Raw genomic sequence first — 22,756 nt, 5'->3', positions numbered from 1 at the left:
AGAGCTGGCTTTATAAGAGAAGAGGGAGGCAGGCAAGCTCCGGGCCACTAATAAGGAGAGATAGGAGGGCCTGGGGAGCTGCCCACGAGCGGGGAGAGGTCCCCAGTGCTTCAGCGGAGACCAGGAAGCCACTGCCCATTAAGCTTCAGTGCGGAAGCTCTGGAGGCAGTGGCCACTGGGGAAATTTCCTCCAAGGAATGTCACACTCCACTTCCCTTCATTCTCATCTTGATGACCCTCTTTGCTTTCGTCTGTCTCTTCAAAGGGCTCATGCCTTTCAGTTTCTGGCTACAGAATGAAAGCCGATAGGCAGTGAATTCCCAGGGAGTCAGCCAGATGGGTGCTTTGAAAACCCAGAGCTCCAAAGAGGAAAGGCAGCTTGGTGGAGGGGAATAAACTAGGAATTTGGGATTAACATATACACACTATTATATTAAAAAATAGATAAACAACAAGGGCCTCCTGCATAGCACAGGGAACCATAGTCTATATCTTATAATAACCTATAATGGAAAAGAATCTGAAAAAGAATAGATTTTTGTGCACAACTGAATCATTTTGCTGTATGCCTGAAACTGACACAGCACTGTAAATCAACTATACTTCAGTTAAGAGAGAGCGAGCGAGATAAAGCAAGCAAGCCCAGAATTCCTCCCTACTGTGGCTTACGCTGCAAGTAAAAGGAAAACAGACTTAAGTACTATGGGACAGGACATGGGCCTACATGCTTCTTATTTTATTATTAATTTTTAAAGCACAGAAGCTTTTCCTCCACAAAAATGTTAAACCTCAAGATATAAAAACAATTAAGAGCAGAGGTCGGAAGCCACAAAGCCACTCCAGTCCTCTCACCCTGACTTGATCTCACACGTTCATCTAACCTAGGGATTCTTGAGGATTCGGCAGAACACAGCTTACAGGGCATCCTCAGGGAGAAAGGCTCAGAGCTTTATTATCAGAACAGACCTGGGCTTGAAAATCTGCTCTGATTCTTAGTAAACACTGGTCACCTCAATTTCTTCATCTCTAATATGAAGACCTGCAAAAGTCCTAGGATTGTGGTGAGAATTAGAGGGTCATGGGCATTAGGGAGCCCACCCCCTGGAGCGGCTCTTAGGAAACAACACAGTGGTTGCCGGGTTAGAGGGCAGATACCATCACTGCCACCATTAAGCCCCTGATTTTCACTCAGTCATCTTTCCATTCCTCAGACCCAAGTCTTTTTCTTGCACAAAATCCTGTTTAGTCACCTATCATGCTTACAACCCTGCGGCACTCAAACTCTGTGTTCTTGAATATCCCAATGCAAATATGTATTTTGGTAACTCATACCTTTATTTTATATTTTTTAATGTTCAGACCTCTGTCACAGTATCTTAACACAGGAAATCACAGGTACAGAGAGAACTCCGGTTGTCAAAACACTAGGTTGTAAATTTTAAGGGCAGGTATTTAATATTTAATGACAACCAACCTCGACAGCTCAATGCTGTGTTCAAAGCTCCCTGTTTCTGGTTGACAGAAGAACACCAGGCAAAGGGGAATGAATGAACTGCTTTTATCAACTCTTGCCTAAGACAGAAGGGCTCAGGAAAGAGAGGGCTTGTTCCTTTTTCAGTTCAGCCCATCACCCCACAAAGCCTCTGTATTTGGAAAATTCAAGTAGAATGGTGGCCTGATTTGGCAATGCAATTCCCCTGAGATGCTTGTAAAGAACACAAAATGGATGGCTGGTGGATGGGAGGAGAGGGTTACCTTCAGGACTGGAACTTCCCAGATTACCCTCTGGTTGGAGTCTGCTCTCAGCCAATACCTCCAGTGGAGAACTGATCCAGAAGCTCTACATTCCACTGTCAGAACTATTGATGGAAAACGCCTGGCCTGTCCAGACACAATAATACCGTTTGCATGCGTTATCTTAAAATAGGAGGTCCTGGTAAGGAACATGAAACTAAGCTACTACCAACCAGAAGAATTTGGGCAAGGTCAAAAGGAGAGGGGAGACTCCAGTCCAAATGTTCTATTAACCTCCCAGAATCCTTCTTGCTGGAATTCATCTTGGCTGAACAGTACACACAGCGCCAGGAAGGACCCTGAGTCAGAATGATGGCCAGAGACAACCGGGAAACTAACCGTGACCACAAAACCCGAGACGGCGAGCCACATGGGAACATGGTTCTCTTGGGTTCCCTTGCCCTGCTACTCTCCCTCCGGGTGCCCCTCCTCAATAAAACCTCTCGCTTTGTCAGCACGCGTGTCTCCTCGGACAATTCCCTGTCGGGTGCGAGACAAGAGCCCACTCTCAGGCCCCGGAAGGGGTCCCCCTTCCCGCAACAGATCTACTTGAGATTCCTCACATCCAACCAGTCCCATAAACCTCCACTGGTCAAGAAGACACTCCAGTGGAGAAATAAACCTCCATCTGGTCAAAAATGTCCAAATCTCAAGAAAACCAAGCTCATCTTCTGCCAAGTCAACCCGGAACCCTGACATCACAGTGATTTACAAGACACAGCAATAAGAAACGCCACTCTAGAACTGTCTACCATCTCAATTCTTTTCTTGCAAGATCATAAATTTTCCTTATTGCGTAACCTACTTGGGGTTGGGCAGTCTCTTATATGTGGCCTGAAGCATCCCGATACACTCAGTCACTCCAGTTCCAGGCACATACATCATAAATAGCACCAGGTTACTAATACTATCTTTCTCCATCTCCTCCTCGACTCCCTTCCCCCACTGCTACTTCTGCATCCAACATCCTTCCAGAAAATCCTGTTTAGCTAATTCAAAACCCTTTTTTAAAAAATTTATGCTTGTTTGGCAATTTTTCCCAGCACGGCTGTGTGTATTTAATATGATTAACAGCTTTAGTCATTAAACAGCGCTTTCTTTAAGAGGATTGCACGAGATTACCCTTAGGGTCTCAGGCGGCAGTCACTGCACAGACTCGTCCACAGCCAAGGTAATGGAAGTTCATCATCATGTAACAACTCCACTCAGGACTTAATACGGTCGACGACACAACCCATAAAAATATTCTTCCTAAACTAATCAAATCATTAAAATGTCAGCTTCCACAGCAGACACTCTGCAGCGTGGAGGCCCCTGGCCCAGAGTCAATGCAAATGTAATCTCGCCAAATTGTCCTGATTTATGAAGCCTGCCTGTCTTCACACTGCCCTCTCCCTGTGGCTCAACTCGGCCCGCCTGAGTGTAGTCATCCCAGTGAGCGAATCAACAGGCTGGAGGCCAGAAGCCGGCACACAGAGCCAGCTGTGGGCAAAGTGACTCCCTCATTAGCTGTTCCCACGCAAGAAAGGCTACAAGGCTTCCCCTGAACTCCAGGGGCTTCAGAGCATCCTGCCGTTTGTTTCAAGTCTGAGGCTGCGATGAAAAGTAACTGTGGTGCGCTTTGTGCCAGAGTGAGCACGGAATCGGGAGAGAAAGAAGAGGCAGGAACACACACCGCTTTGTGGTCTATAGTTTATTAACAGAGTCTGATTAGGACAACTGCTTCCCGGGGATTCAGTAATCTGCCTGGTATTTTTAAGGCCCTCGATGGAGAACTGCTTCCTTTAGTCAGAGGCAGCCTATTTCAGAGACTGACTCTCTGAAACCACACTGATCAAAATAAACAGCTGGTTTAGGGGCCCTCTTTTCCGGAATGAGAGGATCAGAAATCTCCCTAGGAAACATCCCCCTGTACCTCACCAATCCAAATCCAGGGCTTCACAGGTGCACACTGCCTCTGGATCTCCAAAATCATTCCCGGACCACAGTACCATGTGGTCTGATTGCCCTCAGCTATCTGGGGCTCCTTCAATGTAAATTAATTAAAATAAAAGAAAATTTTAAAACTCAGTTTCTTCATCAAACCAGCTACACTTCGAGTGCTTGGTGGCCCCATGTCACTTACGTATGGCTGGTGTGTTGGACAATACAGATTTCAGGAGCAGGCCAAATCTCTGAAAACCCCCTACCTGTTCAAGGTGGTACGCTCAGAATTATTTTTATGTTGCAATAAAATAACTTGGACCTATTGCCCACCAATATCCTTTAATATGAATGAAGGCTAATGCATGAACATAAAAAAGTAACTCAAGATACACAGATCAAAGAAATTTGGGGAATATTTATTGAGGACTCATTATCTGCCAGGTACTGGACCCTACCTATCTTATAGCTTCAATTCCCGGAGAAACCCATCAAGTATTCATCAGTACCTCCCCCGTCCAGACCACTAGCTAATTCCCAAATAAATTATTCCCTCACTTCTTTTTCAGGCTGTTTCTTTCCATTGGAAGCCTCTATTACCTATAAAAACTCAAGGCCTCACTAAAATGCCACCTATTCTATGAACCCCTCCAGAAGACTGGTTTTCTGCTGTTGTTCAGATGCTAAGATGTGTCCCCAAGGACTGCAGCACCCCAGGCTCCCCCATCCTTCACTATCTCCCTGAGTTTGCTACAATTCATGTTGAGTCAATGATGCTATCTAATCATCTCATCCTCTGCCATCCTCTTGTCTTTTTGCCTTCAGTCTTTCCCAGCATCAAGGTCTTTCCCAATGAGTTGGTTCTTCTCATCAGCTGGCCAAAGTACTAGAGCTAAAACTTCAGCATTAGTCTCACCAATAATAATATTCATAATGATATCTAATATTTATAAATTCCACTAGGCTGTATACTTTACATGGATAATCTTTTTTTAATCCCATACCCTGCGAAGTGGGTGCTATTGTTACTTCCATTTGGCAGTTGAAAAAAAGTAAAGCCAAGAAACAAACTACTTGTGCAAAGTCCCAATGCCAATAATAATGGAGCTGGGATATGACCTAGGGCTGGTGAACTTCAGAGACTAAACTCTTCCCCAGTGCCCTGAACGCTTCCCTCATTGCAGCACATACCTCACAATTCCTCTGACTATTGCAAGTTGTGTACACACCTGTCTCAACACCATTTCCTTCCCTGGATAAAAAACACCTCAAATGCAAAAACTACATCTCATTTATTGTTCCCCTACCCAGCCCACAAGAAATAGAACACAAGGAAGAAAAGCCCGTGGAGTAAAAGAATGAAAGGACAAATGTTTTCATGTGACTCCTGGATTATGAGTGCAACTTTCTGAATCTGGTTCTAGACTAAACTACGAGGTGGTAGTCCTTTTCGATCACGAGAGAGGATTCTTGGGTCAGCCACAGAGGTCTCAGCTGTCCTCTGAACAATTTTCACGGCTGGATCAATGAGCCATGGCATTCAGTGACACGAGCTGGAATTTACCAACTGCCAAATTCTGGGTGGCAGCCAGAGGGGCACTCAGGACATGATGCTTATTTCCACTTCATCTTGCAGGGGGCCCAGTCCAAGCAGGGAGCGGACGACAGCAGGCTACCTGCTGCAGCTCACTAGGGAGATAAAGTCAGGTGACATTTGGGTTGGATGGGGGCAGGAGGAAGAAAACACAAGTGCAGACAGAAGACTTAGATTAGGCTGTAAAATCTCCATGGCTCTGGAATTCTGGGGAGCAAAGAACAACAGGCCGAGCTAGCACTCTTGGAAGAGAACCGTCGCCCACAAATTGGGAGGGTTTGGAGGAAAAGCCCCTTGGGGCAAAGCACATGGCAGCCTGGAAGAACGTTCCCGCTCATTTCAATTCAGAGAACCTTTACTAGAGGGCTACAGAGGGACAGTCCTGGGGTCTGGGGAGTAGCTATTTAAAGGTGAATTACTGTGCCTTCAAGGAGAAACTCATTAGTCTAGCAGGGTGCCACACATTAAGCCAATCCACAGTGCTACAAAGTGGATCTTGATAAGGCTTATAATGAGGCATAAAGAAAAAGCAGAGATGGTAGATAACATCATTAGCTGAGAATAAGGACTTCTGGGCTGGGGAACACTTCATATGGTGCTGGGCATGTCTGGGTCTTGAAGGATCAGTAGGAGTTTGATTGGCAGGTACAGTTGAAGCTTGGTGGTCTGACCAGATTCACTTTATGTTGGGCCAGTACAGTCCTTCCTGTGCGGTGAGTACCAGCTATTAATGTCTCCAGAGAATGCCCTAATAGCTGAGGTTACAAATGTCACCTCCAGCGGCAACCCTGGCTGGTTACCTCCCCCACCCAGAAGGCAGCCAATGACTGATCCATACCAAGGTACAATGTACCTTGTAGCCTCAAGGTGAGATGACTCTGAGGCCAGCCAGGGCTGAGGTGTGACTACAATGTACTTACAGCCCTCTTTGCCCAGCTTCTTGCCCCATCCTCTCCTGCTTCCTTCATGACTTCACTGGTTTCCATAGTGAATATTCTCTCAATAAATCACTTGCATGAGAATCCACATCCAAACAACCCTACCTATGACAGTGGGAAGGCAGCAAACAAGGAAGAGAGACTGTCCAGAGGAGCAGGGATTTGGATACCTGATGAATACAGAGGGTGTCCAGGTGGATACCAGGTAGCTCGAGGGGTAAAGAACCCACCTGCCAATGCAGGAGCCCCAAGAGACATGGGTTCAGTCCCTGAGCTGGGAAGATCCCCTGGAGGAAGAAACGGCAACCCACTCCAGTATTCTTGCCTGGAGAATCCCGTGGGCAGAGGAGCCTGGTAGGCTATAGTCCAAAGAGTCGCAAAGGGGTTGCAAAGAGTCAGACACAACTGTAGCAACCAAGCAGGCAAGCATACAGAGGTGAATATCAAATGTCATGGTAGGAAGTCTATTATGCAGAACTCAAACCCACTGGCGAGTTTCAGAGAACCACAGGAAATCAATCAGTGTCTAACTTGCCAAACTTGAATATGGGGACTTGGCCACCATAAACTAAGGAAGGGAGAAAGATGTTGGGCCGGGCTCATCACTTAAGAAAAAACAAAAACATGATGATCTGGGAAAACTCCAGGAAGGCTGGAGCTAGGGGAGCAACAACAAGCTGGAAAACAGGTTGGATTCTTCAGGGTCAGCTGCAGAAACAGCCTTGCACACTAGTCACTGGGGTGGCAGGAAGCTAAGGCCTTCGCCACAAATGGTGCAGAGAGGGCTGATGGTAAATGCACCTTTTTCCAGCCCCAACCCCACACCGACCCCTTAAGAGGGCTGGCACAGAAAGGGGCTCTGTTTCCACTTCACACCCTTGTACCAAATCCTCGGCTCTTCCAAAACGGGTCCTTCAGAAAGCGTCACACGCAAAACTCAGTCTCTTTTCCTCATGGGACTCCTCATTTTATAATGAAAAGTCCAGCCTCATGCCGTCCAATTTATGACACAGGTTGAGAAAGGTCACAGCAGCTGAGAGTCTCAGGCCTCCCCGCCCTGTCACTCACCCTGTGAATGCCACCACTGCCACCCCCACTAGTCCTCTCTACCATTTATTCCACTAGGCACTGTGCTGAGACTGCAATCCCCATTCCACACATTCAATATACATTATCGTCCTATTTCCAGACAGGACAACGGAGGCTCACAGAAAGTGTATCAGCTGTTCAACCAGTCAGGACACAAACACAGGGCAAGCTTTTTTCACAGTCCATCATCTTTCCACCACCTTCTGCTGCGTGCTCATCCTCACTGATATCCAAATGGTCCAACTTATTCATTTGGACATAGAGGCCACATTAATCCCTTAAACCCCAGTTCCTCGCCTCTTTAAACTCAGCTCAAGGTTCCCTCCTTCCATTAAGCCTTCATTCCGAAAAAATCACACTTTTCTCTTCATCCTCCTTGTACATTTGTGCAGAGACCATAATCATATCACCTGGATACTTGAGGTATTTACTTATTTACTGTAACTTTCCCAGGTTACAGTAACTTTCTCACCTATGAGACTATAATGGCACAGACGTCAGACCCAGCCCATATCTTTTATACCCGCAGAGCCTAGCAGGGTGGCTGATATGAGTAAATGATCAAATTTCTACACTCACAAATCCACCAAGTTCTGCTGATGTAACAAAACTGACAGTTGATAAAAAGTCAGATGGCTTGGGGTCTACTCCTAGCCCTGGGCATGTAGAAGTCATACGATCTTGAGAAAACAGAGAGCATCCTCAGATCCATGGATCATTGGAACAAGAGTCTACTGGGCTGAAGCTCTCCGGTAGTTACAAGGATTCTTTCCAATCTACAGTTGATATACATATTTATGTTCAAACAAAACAGTCCCTATATCATTTTCTATAGCTCCCTTAAATGTATGAAATGTTCATGGAGTAAGGAAGCATTTAAAAATTGATTTTGTTTAAATCTTTAATGTAAATATGATATTTTGCCTAAACCATCCAGATTTTAACCATGAATACCCCAACATGCCACTGTAACTGGTTTGCAGATACAGCTTTCTTATTCCATCTTTATTTAAAGGTAGAGATAGAAAATTCTTCATTGCTCTTAATGTTCTATTACCAAAGAAGAAAGTGTCTTCTCTCAAGTACACTGCTTGAATACATGTAACTGCAATATTGAAATATTCACTAGAAACGTACCTTACTTATGGCAACTAATCCCTAAAGGATGAAAGGATGTTAGCACTTGCTCAGTCATGTCTGACTCTTTGCAGCCCCATGGGCTGTAGCCTCCCAGGCTCCTCTGTCCATGGGTTTTCCCAGGCAAGAATACTGGAGTGGGTTGCCATTCCTACTCGAGATGATTTTCCTGACTCAGGGATCAAACCTGCCTCTCTTGTGTCTCCTGCATTACAGGCGGATTCTTTACCACTGCACCACCTGGGATTCCCTGAACATCCCCTAAAGTAAGTCTTCCTATTTCTGAAGAACCAAGCAAACTGCTGTACTTGGGTTTTGTTTTTCTCTTGCTTCCAGAAGATCACTATGCCCAGAATATTCTCTTTCCTGGAAGATCAGCTCCTTGTTATCAGAAGATTCTGCCAAGATTTATGACCAACAGTGAGAAAATAGATTGAATATGTAAAAGAGTTCTTATAAAATAAGATAGAGCCACAGTAATAGCAACTCAGGCAAAGAACATGAGGAGGCCCATCACAAAAGAAAAAAAAAATGCATACAGTCAATAAATATAGGAAAAGACTTGCAACCTCACTAGTAATCACAGACATACAAGTTAAAGCAAGGGAGCTTTTTCAGCCTAACAAATGGGCAAGAAATTTTTTTCATAAAATAATTACCTGATACCAGCAAGAGTGGGAGTAAGTAGAAATTTATAAACTGCTGGAAAGAAAGTGGAATGAGAGGTCTTTTGTGGAGAAAGAGCCAAGGAGGTGCACACAGAAATGGCTGTGTTTCTTATAATCATAAGAATCATGATAAAATCATATATGATTATATCAATAAATTATAGTCCACCTATGCCAAGGAATACTAAACAGTCACACAGAAAGAAAGTTTCCAGAGGTATATTCAATAGAATGGAAAACTGTCTATGGTGCCTATCAGGTAAAAAAGAGAAAGCAAAGATGATATTCTTGCAAAAGAAAGTACACAATGATGAACCTATGTGCAGGGCAGGAACAGAGATGCAGACACAGAGAATACACCTGTGGACTCAGCAGGAAAAAGAAAGGGTGGGACAAACCCAAAGAGTAGTGTTGACATACATACAATGCTGTGCGTAAAATAAACAGCCAGTGGGAGCTTAGCGCGGTGCCCTGTGATGACCTACAGGGGTGGGATGGGGGTGGGGGTGGGAGAAGGGCTCAAGAGAGAGGGAATATATGTATACTTATAGCTGATTCACGTTGCCGTCCAGTAGAAACCAACACAACATTGTAAAGCAAGTACCCCCCACCATTCAAAATAAATTTTTAAAAAAGAGAAAATTAAAAACAAAAAGGAAAGTACGTGAGCCCAGGTACAGCGTGTGTATCGCATATGGACACACAGGTCACAAGCAACAGGAATATCTGAGAGGTAAGATGATGGTAAGTGCTTTCTGTTCTTACCATTGATATTTATTGCTGTGTGATAACCTATTTTGTTTATAATTTGCCAAGTGAAATAGGCCAGAAGCTGGGGAGCTAGGGTGTGATACCCCCACCTCCTTAAACAGCCAGCTGGTTCTTTAGGCCTCATATTCCTAATGTCATTGCATCTCTGGCTGCAGGGTAAGCTATGCTGTAACTCCAGCAGGTCTAGTCAGCAAACCTCACCAAGCTCCATGGCCTCACTTCCACTGTCTGTTTCCCATTATATTGACTGTCCCATATACTGGCTGTGTAGTTCCAATAATATTTCTGAGACACTCTCTCAATTCCTGTATAAGGAGATGTAATAGATCCAAGGCTCCAGAGGGATAGATACCAGACACAGGGATAGATAATAGATACAAGATACAAGGCTCCAAAAATCACTGCAGATGGTGACTGCAGCCGTAAAATTAAAAGATACTTGCTCCTTGGAGGAAAAGCTATGATCAACCTGCTGCTGCTGTTGCTGCTAAGTTGCTTCAATCGTGTCCAACTCTGTGCAACCCCATAGACGGCAGCCCACCAGGCTTCTCCGTCCCTGGGATTCTCCAGGCAAGAACACTGGAGTGGGTTGCCATTTCCTTCTCTAATGCATAAAAGTGAAAGTGAAAGTGAAGTTGTGTCCTACTCTTAGCGACCCCATGGACTGCAGCCTACCAGGCTCCTCCATCCATGGGATTTTCCAGGCAAGAGTACTGGAGTGGGGTGCCATTGCTAGACAGCATATCAAAAAGCAGAGACATTACTTTGCCAACAAAGGTCCATCTAGTGAAAACTATGGTTTTTCCAGTAGTCATGTATGGAAGTGAGAGTTGGGCTATCAAGAAAACTGAACACCAAAGGATTGATGCTTTTTAACTGTGGTGCTGGAGAAGACTCTTGAGAGCCCCTTGGACTGCAAGGAGATCAAACCAGTCAATCCTAAAGGAAATCAGTTCTGAAAATTCATTGGGAGGATTGATGCTGAAGCTAAAGCTCCAATACTGTGGCCACCTGATGCGAAGAAGTGACTCACCAGAAAAGACCCTGATGCTGGGAGAGACTGAAGGCAGGAGAAAGGGATAACAGAGGATGAGATGGTTGGATGGCATCACCAACTCAACTGACATGAGTTTGAGCAAGCTCCAAGAGTTGGTGATGGACAGGGAAGCCTGGCGTGCTACAGTCCATGGGGTCGCAGAGTTGAACATGAGTGAGCAACTGAACCAAACTGAACAAGGGAGATGGGGCTGTGTGGTTTTCTTAGTTGCACTCAATAAGTCAGTCGCGTCTGCCTTTGTGAACCCACGAACTGTAAGCCCAACAGGCTTCTCTGTCCATGGAATTCTCCAGGCAAGAATACTGCAGTGGGTTGCCAGTTTCTACCCCAGGGAATCTTCCTGACCCCGGGATCGAATCCACGTCTCTTGAGTCTCCTGCACTGGCAGGCAGATTCTTTACCACTAGCACCACCTGGGAAGCCCTTTATTAGTTGATCTTCCCCCCTACTCTCCCTTCCCTGATAGCTCAGTTGGTAAAGAATCCACCTGCAATGCAGGAGACCCCAGTTCGATTCCTGGGTCAGGAAAATCCCCTGGAGAAGGGATAGGCTATCTATTCCAGTATTCTTGGGCTTCCCTTGTGGTTCAACTGGTAAAGAATCCACCTGCAATGTGAGAGATCTGGGTTCAATCCCTGGGTTGGGAAGATCCTCTGGAGAAGGGAATGGCTACCCACTCCAGTATTCTGGCCTAGAGAATTCCATGGACTGTAGTCCCATGGGGTCGTAAAGAACTGGACACGACTGAGCGACTTTCACTTTACTTCACTACTCTAGCTTTAACTACAGGAAATGAAATGAGTACAGGGAGTGGAAGGCCTCTGAGGCCATATGTGGTCCTGGCACTGAGTTACTTCTTTTCTACTCTTCAGAGCTATTGACTTTCTTTCCCACTTGATGGAGGTGAAGAAGTGAAACAGATGACAGCTTTGCCTCACTGCAGCTACTAGGCACCTAACACTCTACTTAGAAATGATACACATGATAGGTTTTAAGACAGAACTGCTCCATGACTGTTAAGCTGGAAAAACTCAGATCATGGTTGGAATGTTTCCCAAGGAAGAACACATATTTAAAAAACAGACTCTACTGTCTGAGCCACCAGGGGAAGCTCCGTTAAAACAATAGGCAATTTTTATTACTGATATGGTTTCAATTTTTAAACCTACTCCCCCAAATTCAAAGTACAACAATTATTATTGATTTTTTAATGATAGCAACAACAAAAATAGCAATGATCTGGCCATTCTCGGGGTCACAATGAGATATGATATGATATGGCCTATGGGTGGAACTCTGAAATAGATAAGCCTGTTTGCGTCACCACTTTATTGATGAGGAAACCGGAAACCGAGGCTTGGAGAGGCCAGGTAACTAAGATAACATGGTTAGCAGGTTTGCAAAATGAGAAATGGATGCCAGCAGTCCCAATATCTGTAACATGTCACCCTTCCTCAATCAAATCATCACCCTCCCTCTGTGAGCTCCACGTTAGCCCCAAGAGGCCCTGGCGACTTTCCCAAACTGGACTCCACGGCATCCCTTTGGAAGACATTTGGACAGAGTAGGCCAAGTTTAATGGACCTGGGGGACCCCATCTTCCTCTTTGAAATGGACCTTCTCATAGCAGTCTAGCGTCACAGAATATTTGGCAAATGTTGATGTTTAAGATTCCCATGTCACATCTGTGGAAACTGTAATGGAATATTAAAAAGTGTGGTTGGGGTTTAGAGAGAGTCCAGTTTCATTCGGATTTGCTTGCAAGGCACATTTGACTTGACTCTGTTTCTTTCACCTTTGGCATTAAAGCCTAAGTAATGATTTTTTTTTTCCCCATTCTGAGCAAGAACCAATAAAAGGCAATGCCACACTCTAGAACAGTGGAATGCCATACTTAAGCATTGTGTGGAGTTCAGCACCCTCTGGGGCCTGTGTCTAAAGCTGGCTGGTCACACAGGAGGAAGGTACAGACAGGCCAGGGCCTGCAGAGACACAACCAGGGGCCCGAACAACCCACAGGAGCCAGCACGTAACTTGGGATCATAAGGGAAGCAGACAAAAAGCTTTGTCAACAAAAAGAGCTGAGCCCTGGCAGAAGGACCGGGAGCAGGCCTGCAACTTGTCTCAGCACCAGGCATCGATCCAGGGGAGGGGAGAGACCTAGGGCTTTTTAATTATTAACATCTCATGTTCCCGTGTGGACTTTGCCATGGGCCCTTAGGCCACCTGGCACAGTCCTGAGGGAGTTTCCACCCTCCTCTTTGGGGAAAGTGAAATGTATATTGGGGAATAAAAAAGCATTGACTTCTGGCCCCTCCTTGACAATGCTTCCTTCTTCCTTCTTCTACATTGCTTCATGAGCTGCTCACAGAGGACACCATGTGTGCCTCTGAAGCCAATTTCAGGACATTATGGGATGTAATTTAAGAAGTACACACATGAGATGCCTGAGCCAAGCACTGTTATAAAGGAACCTCCTAAGCTTTAAGTAGAGATCTGCCCTGTCTTGTTTAAAGGGACCATAATAAGTGATTAATTCCGCTTAGGATGTGAGGGCGAGGAAAAGGCAGACGTGATTATACACACACAACAGGAATAAACTAGGAAATAAGCCACCCTTAATGGGTAAATACACTTCCATGCCAGTGACGGAAGGGTAAAATGTTCTGTGTTCAGCGGCCTAAAGATCTCACAGATAGTTCAGGATTTAAACAATAAATTATCCTTGACATTTTCCCAGAGTCACCCTTTTTCTTTCTTTCGATTTCTTGTGAGATAATGTTTAGAGGAAAAAATACACAACCATGTCTTATAACTTTCAGAAATCAGCTACTGTGAATTAAACTTGATCCCCTCCGTTTAGAAGGGAGAATTTCTCTCGAGTGCTGGCATAGTTGCTTGTCTTGGGAAAGCACAAATCATCACTAAGTTCTGAAACTTTCTGGAATGTGATGACACGTTTACCACAAAACTCCTCATGGTATTCTCAAGGTCCTCCATGAAGCAGTGTTAGGTTTCCAAACAGTCAGTGTCTTGATCATTAACTTCAATCGCATTTTGCCAGCTATGAGAGAAGCACTGCCCAAAGAAACCTTATGCTCAACAGAAAAAGAGTGAGCGTCCTCATTTTTAAGGAGCTCAAAGTCCATTGGGGGAAACAAGATAAACCAGCAAGTACACAACCCCTATTGGAAGCATTAAAAACAAGTAATTACCGAGTAATTAGCCTCAGTTGTGCTAGGAAGGCAGACATTATCTCAGTTCTACTTCAGAGGTCAGCTGAAGTCCCTAATTCTCCCTCCCTGTCCTCTCTTTTGAAGAGGGCCTTTCCCAGTCGCCATCAGTGGAACATAACATTGGAGGCTGTTTTCTGTCCCTCATGATGGTTGAGGAATTACCTACATCCTCTGCCTCCCTAGCCCTGTAATCAATCAACCAGCACTCTGAGATCTCAGGGAGGCGTGTGTTTTATCACATCCAACCAGCTTCCAGAAAGGATTTAAGGTGGCTCACAACAAACACTCAGATGCCCAGGCAATTCTCTTTTTTAATAAAACAGAATAGACAGCAGTATCTAAACACGTATATTGCAGGAGAAAGAGGCTCTGAACTAGTGTCAAATGGGCAGGTCTTGCTGGGAAACACCAAATTTGGTTGAAAGCACTCTGGAAAAAAAAAAAATTCTGATTCTCCTCACCTAAAAATCAGATACTGGTAAAGATTGAAGGCAAAAGGAGAAGGGGATGGCAGGGGATGAGATGGTTAGGTAGCATCACCGACTCAATGGACACAAATGTGAGCAAATTCTGGGTGATGGTGGAGGACAGAGGAGCCAGGCATGCTGCAGTCCACAGGGTCACAAAGAGTTGGACACAAGTTAGCGAATGATCAGCAACAACAAAATCAGAAACTGTGAAGAGTTTATGAGAAGGCAACTCTGGTTAAATGACAGATAACAAAGTCAACAAACGTCTACATTGCTCAAGCAGCAGCTCTGATTCCTCAGCCATTTTAGGATCAAGGACTCCACTGAAGATCTACAGAAAGTTCTAGACTCTTTCCTCACAGAAGCTCATAATCATATGATTTTGCATATACTCTCAGGGTTCCTGGGACAGAGACTGAATACTTCTCTAACACTCAAATTCATGTAAGAAATCTTCAATAGTCATTCTTCACTGAATGCACAGAAGGGCCACTGAAAGCCGGACATTTTGAAGGAACCCTACGAAGAATACGTTTTCTTCCATCTGTCCTGTCCAGCCAGCAGCAACTTAAAACCATAAGTCAGAATCATTCTGCTTGAAAGGAGCTTTAGTAAAACCCAAATAATTGGTCTTGATCTTGTTTTCCTCCCTTCTTTATCTTGGGACCTGCTTGCACTCGTATGCTGAGATGTTTTCCCTGTTTAATCTACTTTGGTTTTTGAGCTGCTGGTTTTGAATTCTTGGCTCCCACATCTTCTGCATCTTAAATTCACCTAATTTACTGTGTAATTAAAACACCCATGCATGTTTGTTCTCAATTAATAGAGACAAATTATTCCCCAGTGGAAGATGACTCTACTCCAACTTGGAACTGGAAGGATGAATATGCCTGAATTTTAAATGTTGTCTAACAATGGTAGTATTCTTTGTTGAGTGTTTAAGAGAGAGGTTTATGTATCTTTGGGAGATAAAGATCCCAAATTCTCATCCTCACCCAGAACCAGATGATTCTGCAAATTCCCAATCAATTTCCCAATTCATATTATCTTCAATATGTTGGCTGCTGCTGCTGCTAAGTCGCTTCTGTGCGACCCCATAGACGGCAGCCCACCAGGCTCCCCCATCCCTGGGATTCTCCAGGCAAGAACACTGGAGTGGGTTGCCATTTCCTTCTCCAATGCGTGAAAGTGAAGTTGCTCAGTCGTGTCCAACTCTTAGCGATCCCACGGACTGCAGCCTACCAGGCTTCTCCGTCCATGGGATTTTCCAGGCAAGAGTACTGGAAAAATATGTCGGCAGTTTGTATATAAGACCATCCTCAGAAGAAAGAGAAAATTAATCTGGGTAAAAGAGAAGGCAGTGGACCTGGATGAATACTATTTAGGTTGAACAATAAACACCTGTTTGAAGTCAAAGGATCCATCATAAGTCTACACACTTACAGTTCTAGAGATATTTGAAAGCATTAGAAAAACCAGTGACCTAAAGAGATAGCTGACATATTTATAATTTTGCAGGTAATCTAATGTCAGCACCTGCTTTTTAAATTATATGTATGTATTTTATATACACACTCACACACACACAGACATATACTGGGTTGGCCAAAAAGTTCATTTGGGCTTTTCCATAGAAGTTGATGGGAAAACGCAAATGAACTTTTTGGCCAACCCAATATATACATACACATATATATCAATAATTGATACACACATATCTTATGTACACACACACACATATATATATGACTGACACATATTAAGGTAGAAGAATCTGAACATAGTTCAGCTATTTCATACATAAGTTATAATACCACAGAAAGTCCCCAATAATATAAAACAAACTAGGTTATATGGTAAAGATTTCAACCAAGTAAGAAAGAATTCTTTTACTAATTAAGACTTTTGGGGGATGTTTAAGCAAAAGAAAAGAAAAGGTAGTAATAGTCACTTACTCTTGAGGGTCTGCTAATCTGAGAAACTATGCTAAGCACTTTATTTAAAATGCGTCTGTTAAGCCCAATCAACAATCCCAATGGGAGAGAAAATTATATCCACTTGGTAGACAAGGTAACTGGGGTTTAGAGAGGGAAGACTGGATGCCATCTAAATATCTTTCTAAAAACTACCAAGGAAAACTATAACAGGCTCGCCATGCCTTCTACATGCCCTTAGAGAGGCCACAGAGCTTCCAACCAGCAGGTCACTCACATCCCTGGTTCTAAACTTGCTGGTTGTAAGGTTCAAATGGGGATTTACAATGAGGACTCTGTTCAGGGTTCAGTACACTTTAATTACATCAGATAATACCTGCTGTTCCCATTTTTTCCTGGAAATGGGGGTATGAGTCCAATTCTTGTTTATTTAAGCTCCTGTCACAATAAGCCTTCACTTTGTCAAAATATCACAACAGCGAAATGGAAGTGGTCACAACAGGAGCCAAACTGCCTGGTGCCAGTAGCATGGCCAAGTCTGAGCTGTCCCTTTGAAGCTCACATCCGCCTGACCTGATAGAAGTGGGCAGGAGCACACAGGAGTGAGAGATGGAAGGAGAAGACAGACACACCAAAGGCAAACAAGACAAAATCAGTATACCGGAGCAGTAAATGGATGGCCTACGAATTGTGCTCAAAGGTAATCCACAAATTCACCTGGATTGTTTCAGCAAAAACCACCCCAGAGCATAATCAGCCTAAGCACAGCCCTTTCTCAAATGTTTACTAGGAGGATTTTACTGGCTAATAGTCAATTCATTGGAAAAGAGTCTGGGGCAGAGAAAGATTGAGAGCATGAGAAGGGGACGGCAGAGGATGAGATGGTTGGATGGCATCACTAACTCAATGGACATGAGTCTGAGAAAACTCCAGGAGATGGTGACGGACAGGGAAGCCTCCTATGCTGCAGTCCATGGGTTCGCAAAGAGTCAGACATGACTGAGCGCCGGAATAACAACAAAAAATTAAAGATCAATTAAATCAATATCAGAAATAATGGTATCAATATACATAAGGTGATGGGTCCTAGTTTAAAAAAAATAATCTTATTTGAGATCATTTTCTTATGGAAACCTTTCCTGAGGGTTAAGCAGTCCCTCTGTAAAGACATAAAGCCAAAGAAGAGGTAACATTTTAGAGTATCATTGATGACTGATCAATCTTCTTTAAGGGAAGAACCAAAATGCCTCAGCAACCCAGAGTCCACGGGAATGGAAATCTTTCTGAATGATTTGCAAGTTTCCCCCTTACACAGGGCTTCCCCAGCGGCTCAGATGGTAAAGAATCCGCCTACAATACAGGAGACCTGGGTTTGATCCCTGGGTAGGAAAAATCCCCTGGAGGAGAGCCCGGCAACCCACTCCAGTATTCTTGCCCGGAGAATTCCATGGACAGAGAAGCCTAGCGAGCTACAGTCCATGGACTCATAAAAGAGTCAGACACAACTGAGCAACTAACACACTCCTTACACAGCCCCCCATGCCAGTTACTCTTCCATGTGTTATACAAAGCCCAATTATAATGTTCGGTGTCTGTAGGCAAACTGATAGCAATGCTGTGTCCTCTGGTTTTTGTGTTTTTCTCAAAGGAAATTTCATCCTTTGTTATTCAGTAACCTAGCACCTCGGAGAAGGCAATGGCACCTCACTCCAGTACTCTTGCCTGGAAAATCCCATGGATGGAGGAGCCTGGTAGGCTGTAGTCCATGGGGTCGCTAAGAGTCAGGCATGACTGAGCGACTTCACTGTCACTTTTCACTTTCATGCACTGGAGAAGGAAATAGCAACCCACTCCAGTATTCTTGCCTGGAGAACCCCAGGGACAGAGGAGCCTAGTGGGCTGCCAACTATGGGGTCGCACAGAATTGGACACGACTGAAGCAACTTAGCAGCAGCAGCAACCTAGCACCTACTGTGACATGTACATTGGATTGATGCTTTTATTCTTTCGCTCATTCATTCACAGGCACTACACCCTTGGAATATGGAGAAGAATGGACCAGGACTCTGCCCTCATAAAGGACACCTACTGCCCATGGAAAAAAGACATGTAGCAAAACCCAGTGCAGTGATGACTGTAACAGACGTATGTGCAAATGGCTGCACACAAGCCATTCTGCCTACTCCTGATTTCTCCAATTTATGCTCTTTATGTAGACTACTTCCTCTGTGACAGCCCACTGAGTAGATGACTTGGGTCTACAAAAGAGATCTCCCAATTACAATCCAGGGCCTGTTTTGGGATGGCCTGCAAGCTAAGAATAATTTTTACGTATTTTAATGGTTGGGGGAAAAAATCAAAGAAGAATATATGAAATTCAAATTTGAGTGTTCATAAATAATTTGGGTATTATTCGTGGCTACTTTCCTGCTACAAAGGCAGAACTGAATAGTTACGATGGAGACCATATGGACCACAAGACCATTTGCCACATGGCTTCTTAAAGAAAAAAGCTTGCTGACCCCTGATCTAGATGGTTTGGATCTCATCTAAGATAAAAGTAAACTGAATCAACATCAGAAATTATTAGTTTAATTATTAGAACTCATAAAAATGGGGGAGGCTTTACTGGCTCAGACAGTAAAGAATCCGCCTGCAATGTGGGAGACCTGGGTTCAATCCCTCCACTGGGAAGATCCCCTGGAGAAGGGCATGGCAACTCACTCCAGTATTCTTGCCTGGAGAACCCCCATGGACAGAGGAGCCTGGTGGCCTACACACAGCCCATGGGTCACAAAGTGTCAGGCACAACTGAGCACACACAAAAATGGGATTCCTGATGGCTTCTGATGAAGCGTATTTGGTAATCATCCTAGAACAAATATCCCCCATAAGTCAATCTTAAATAATCTTTAAGAAAAAAATGCCCATTATCACACGTCTCCATGAAGTACCATTCGCATTAGTTATATACATTATAAAGCATGAGATACCAAAATGTTATTTGAATACAAAATTGGTGTCATATCACCTTTACAATGTAGTTGGTTCACACCTTTAACACCTACTCAGCAAACATTTACAGAATAAATACTTCATTCCAGATACTCCGCTAAGGAGCAGGAATAGAGGATGAGCTTGACAGAGTTCCTTAAAGGAATTTATAATTTATCGGGAAAACAAAATCAACACTCAAAAACATGTGGGCGAGAAGACATTCTAGAATAAAATCTTAGAATCTTTACCTCTCATTTCAATTCTGCATTGGCTGAAATGAGGTAAGCCACCAAAGATGGATTTGTGTGCACGAAAGAGGTTCATCAATTTTACAGTAATATAAAGGTTATCTATTGGCTGATGTATTACAAGCCATATTTAGTAAATGACTGAATAATGCAGTTAGAAAACCAGAGATGTAATCGCTTTTAATTCTGGCAAGGATGTGTGTATTTTAATTAACCTGCCTCTCTTCTTGTCATTCACTTTCCCCACTGTGTCCCAAATAACAACTCTCTCCTGTTTCCCAGGAACCTCCGAGGATCTGTAAGACTATGATCTTATTTTGAGTCCTAACCCAGCTGGCCCCACAGCTGTCACTTCATCCAGCAATATAAATACATGTATCACTGCTTTAATCCAGCCTCATAAAACTATGTAGCTGGCAAAATGGGGCCTGGGACCCAGATTACGGGGAGAAATGATCACTCTGCTCCCATTATTCTGCAAAAGGTGTTTTCCAGTGCTGTAAATCCCAAAAAAGCTTACAGCCTAATCAATGACCTGCGTTCTCAGGGGCCTGCTCTCTCTAGCTCCTCCCAGATGGAATCTATCCGGTGGCCCATACATCTGCTGACAGTGGATCCTGAAAGCCCCAAATGTTCAGGTTCAATGTGACAAGTGACCAGACCCAAACAAAGCTGACAAAGGATTCCTCTGCTTCCAGTTCCGACTGTAGTTCGTATAGTGGGTATGACCCAGCCATATAGTGGGTCATTCCCTCCACTTTTTTATCATTGGTTTTAAATTTAACACATATTACACCACCAATGGACTGTAATGCTTGCATTACTGTAATAATCACAGCTACCACATATTGAATATTCATTATGTGAGTGGACCTCTCTTAGGTGCTTTAGAGCAAGGGTCCCTGGCCTCCAGGTCGTGGACTGGTATCGCCAGTCAGGTCAGCGGAGGCATTAGATTAGAAATAAAGCACACAATAAACACATGTGCTTGAATCATCCTGAAACCATCACCCACCACCACCCTGCCTCAGCCCATAGAAAAACTGTCTTCTACGAAACCTGTCCCTGATGCCAAAAAACACGGGGACTGTTGTTTTAGAGAATTAACTCATGCGATTCTCACAACACTGTGGTTAGTCGCTCAGTCACGCTGGCCTCTCTGCAACCCCTTGGACTGTAGCCCCCCCTCCATCCCCAGACTCCTCTGTCCACGGGATTTTTCTGGCAAAAACACTGGAGTGGGTTGCCATGCCCTCCTGCAGAGGAGGTGGACATGAACCCAGGGATTGAATCTGCGTCTCCTGTGTCTCCTGCACTGCAGGTGGAATCCTCACCTGCTGAGCCATGGAGGAAGCCCTGAATTCTCACAATAATTCCATTAAGTACTACTGTTCTCCTCATTTCACAACAGAGGAAACTGAGGCTGAGGCCAGCTTCTTCCCCGTCCCCCCAACCTCCATTTCTGGTCTCCATCCCCCTTTTTAGCAGACTCCTTGTTGTGTGTTTACTCTCTTCCCCAGGCCATTTGCTTCAGGGGGAGACTAGCCCCACTCCAGCTCCGATTCCCCTCCGAGTTTGGATCCCACTTGGGTTAGCCAGTCATGGTGTTTCGTCTCTGCCCTCCCTCCAGCGTGGGAAACTGAGACAGAGTCTATTAAGAGCTCCAGGGACATTCTTGCTCCTGAGAGGTGAGCCAAGGAGGAAACTTCTAGAAGTTGCCTTGTCCTGATGTAATGAGAGTCAACTTGTGACCAACACAGGTGTGCAGAGACAGCAATGTGGAAAGGCATAAAGCACCTACAATCCTATGTGTCTGAGTCAGGAATGAACCCAGTCAAAAGCCCTCATCACTGTAGTCCTTGTTAGAGAGGGTAACAGCCATCTTTGCCTAACGATGCAGACAAGAATAGACCAGCAGGTCAAAACCAAGCCTGAATCTGAAGCCTTACTTTAAACCCCACCACAGAGCTCATCAAGGTTATATTAATAATTCAAGACTCCATCACCATTCTGCCAACTCCCTGCATCTGGGAATCATGGAAAGAAATGTGCAGCCAACAGCATACTGCTGCCCAAACCAGCCTCCCCTAGAACCACAACCCAACCAGAGGGTACCCTGGACACAGCCAGTCCGCTTACTATATATAATCAATAGTACTCAGAGAAGACAGAATCCTAAAATAACAGCCACAAAAGCAATGAATTTGAAAGTACATCATAGTAATGTTAAAATAGCTGTTGTTTACAGATCATCTGAACTCCCTGCATCTCTTTTAAGTGTGGTTATTAATAAATAATGATGCTACAGAAAAAGGTCCCCAAATGACAAGCATGGCTTTTTTAAAACAGCAAAACAGAGAGTAAAAATAGTACTTCCTTACTACGGTTCATAGAGCCCAACTACAATCCCATAAGCAGGCAGGAAGGACTCCAAGGAAGTATTTTTAAACAGAGAAAAGAGCTAGCTTAGCTTTCTCACCTTAAGATTCTAAAGTGAGAGGCAATGGCATTCCAAGCTAGGTTTCCCTACCAATGGGCATCAATATACATGTACAGCAGAAGAGAAGAGAGAAAGGGGAGGATCAGGGTAGAAACACACTGAAGAGCGGACTCTAGTTCAGGCCTTCCCAGTGGGCACCACCAGCTGAGAACTGGAAACTAGTCACCAAATTCAATCCTACAACAAGGGCAATTTACAACCATGCAGAGAAGTGGCAAGTTTGAAATACACAGTTTCATTTTTCCTGGGCTCTAACAACACAATCATAATTTGATTTTTAACTTGAACCACCTGACAAGTTCTGGAAAAGTGATTCTCCCTGCTTTGTGTCTCGGCGACAACACTATGTTAACAGTCAAAAGAGTTATACTCTAACCAAGGTGAAGAGTCTTAGAAACTC

The 22,756-nt window shown here is 44.2% G+C and overlaps 1 protein-coding gene and 1 long non-coding RNA gene across 2 annotated transcripts in view; one reads left to right on the top strand and one right to left on the bottom strand.

Moving 5' to 3' along the window:
• EXT1 (exostosin glycosyltransferase 1) overlaps nucleotides 1-22,756 on the bottom strand; it is a 325,916-nt gene that overhangs the window by 143,047 nt on the left and 160,113 nt on the right. The window lies entirely within an intron of this gene.
• Nucleotides 17,081-19,194, top strand: LOC138445885 (uncharacterized). Its single transcript, XR_011259018.1, has 2 exons — nucleotides 17,081-17,311; nucleotides 18,637-19,194. It is a non-coding gene; the product is annotated as an uncharacterized lncRNA (long non-coding RNA).

This window comes from Ovis canadensis, chromosome 9, assembly GCF_042477335.2.
Source record: "Ovis canadensis isolate MfBH-ARS-UI-01 breed Bighorn chromosome 9, ARS-UI_OviCan_v2, whole genome shotgun sequence".
NCBI lineage: Eukaryota > Metazoa > Chordata > Mammalia > Artiodactyla > Bovidae > Ovis > Ovis canadensis.
Note: the sequence above shows the minus strand (reverse complement) of the source record. Positions and strands in the feature narration are given on the sequence as shown.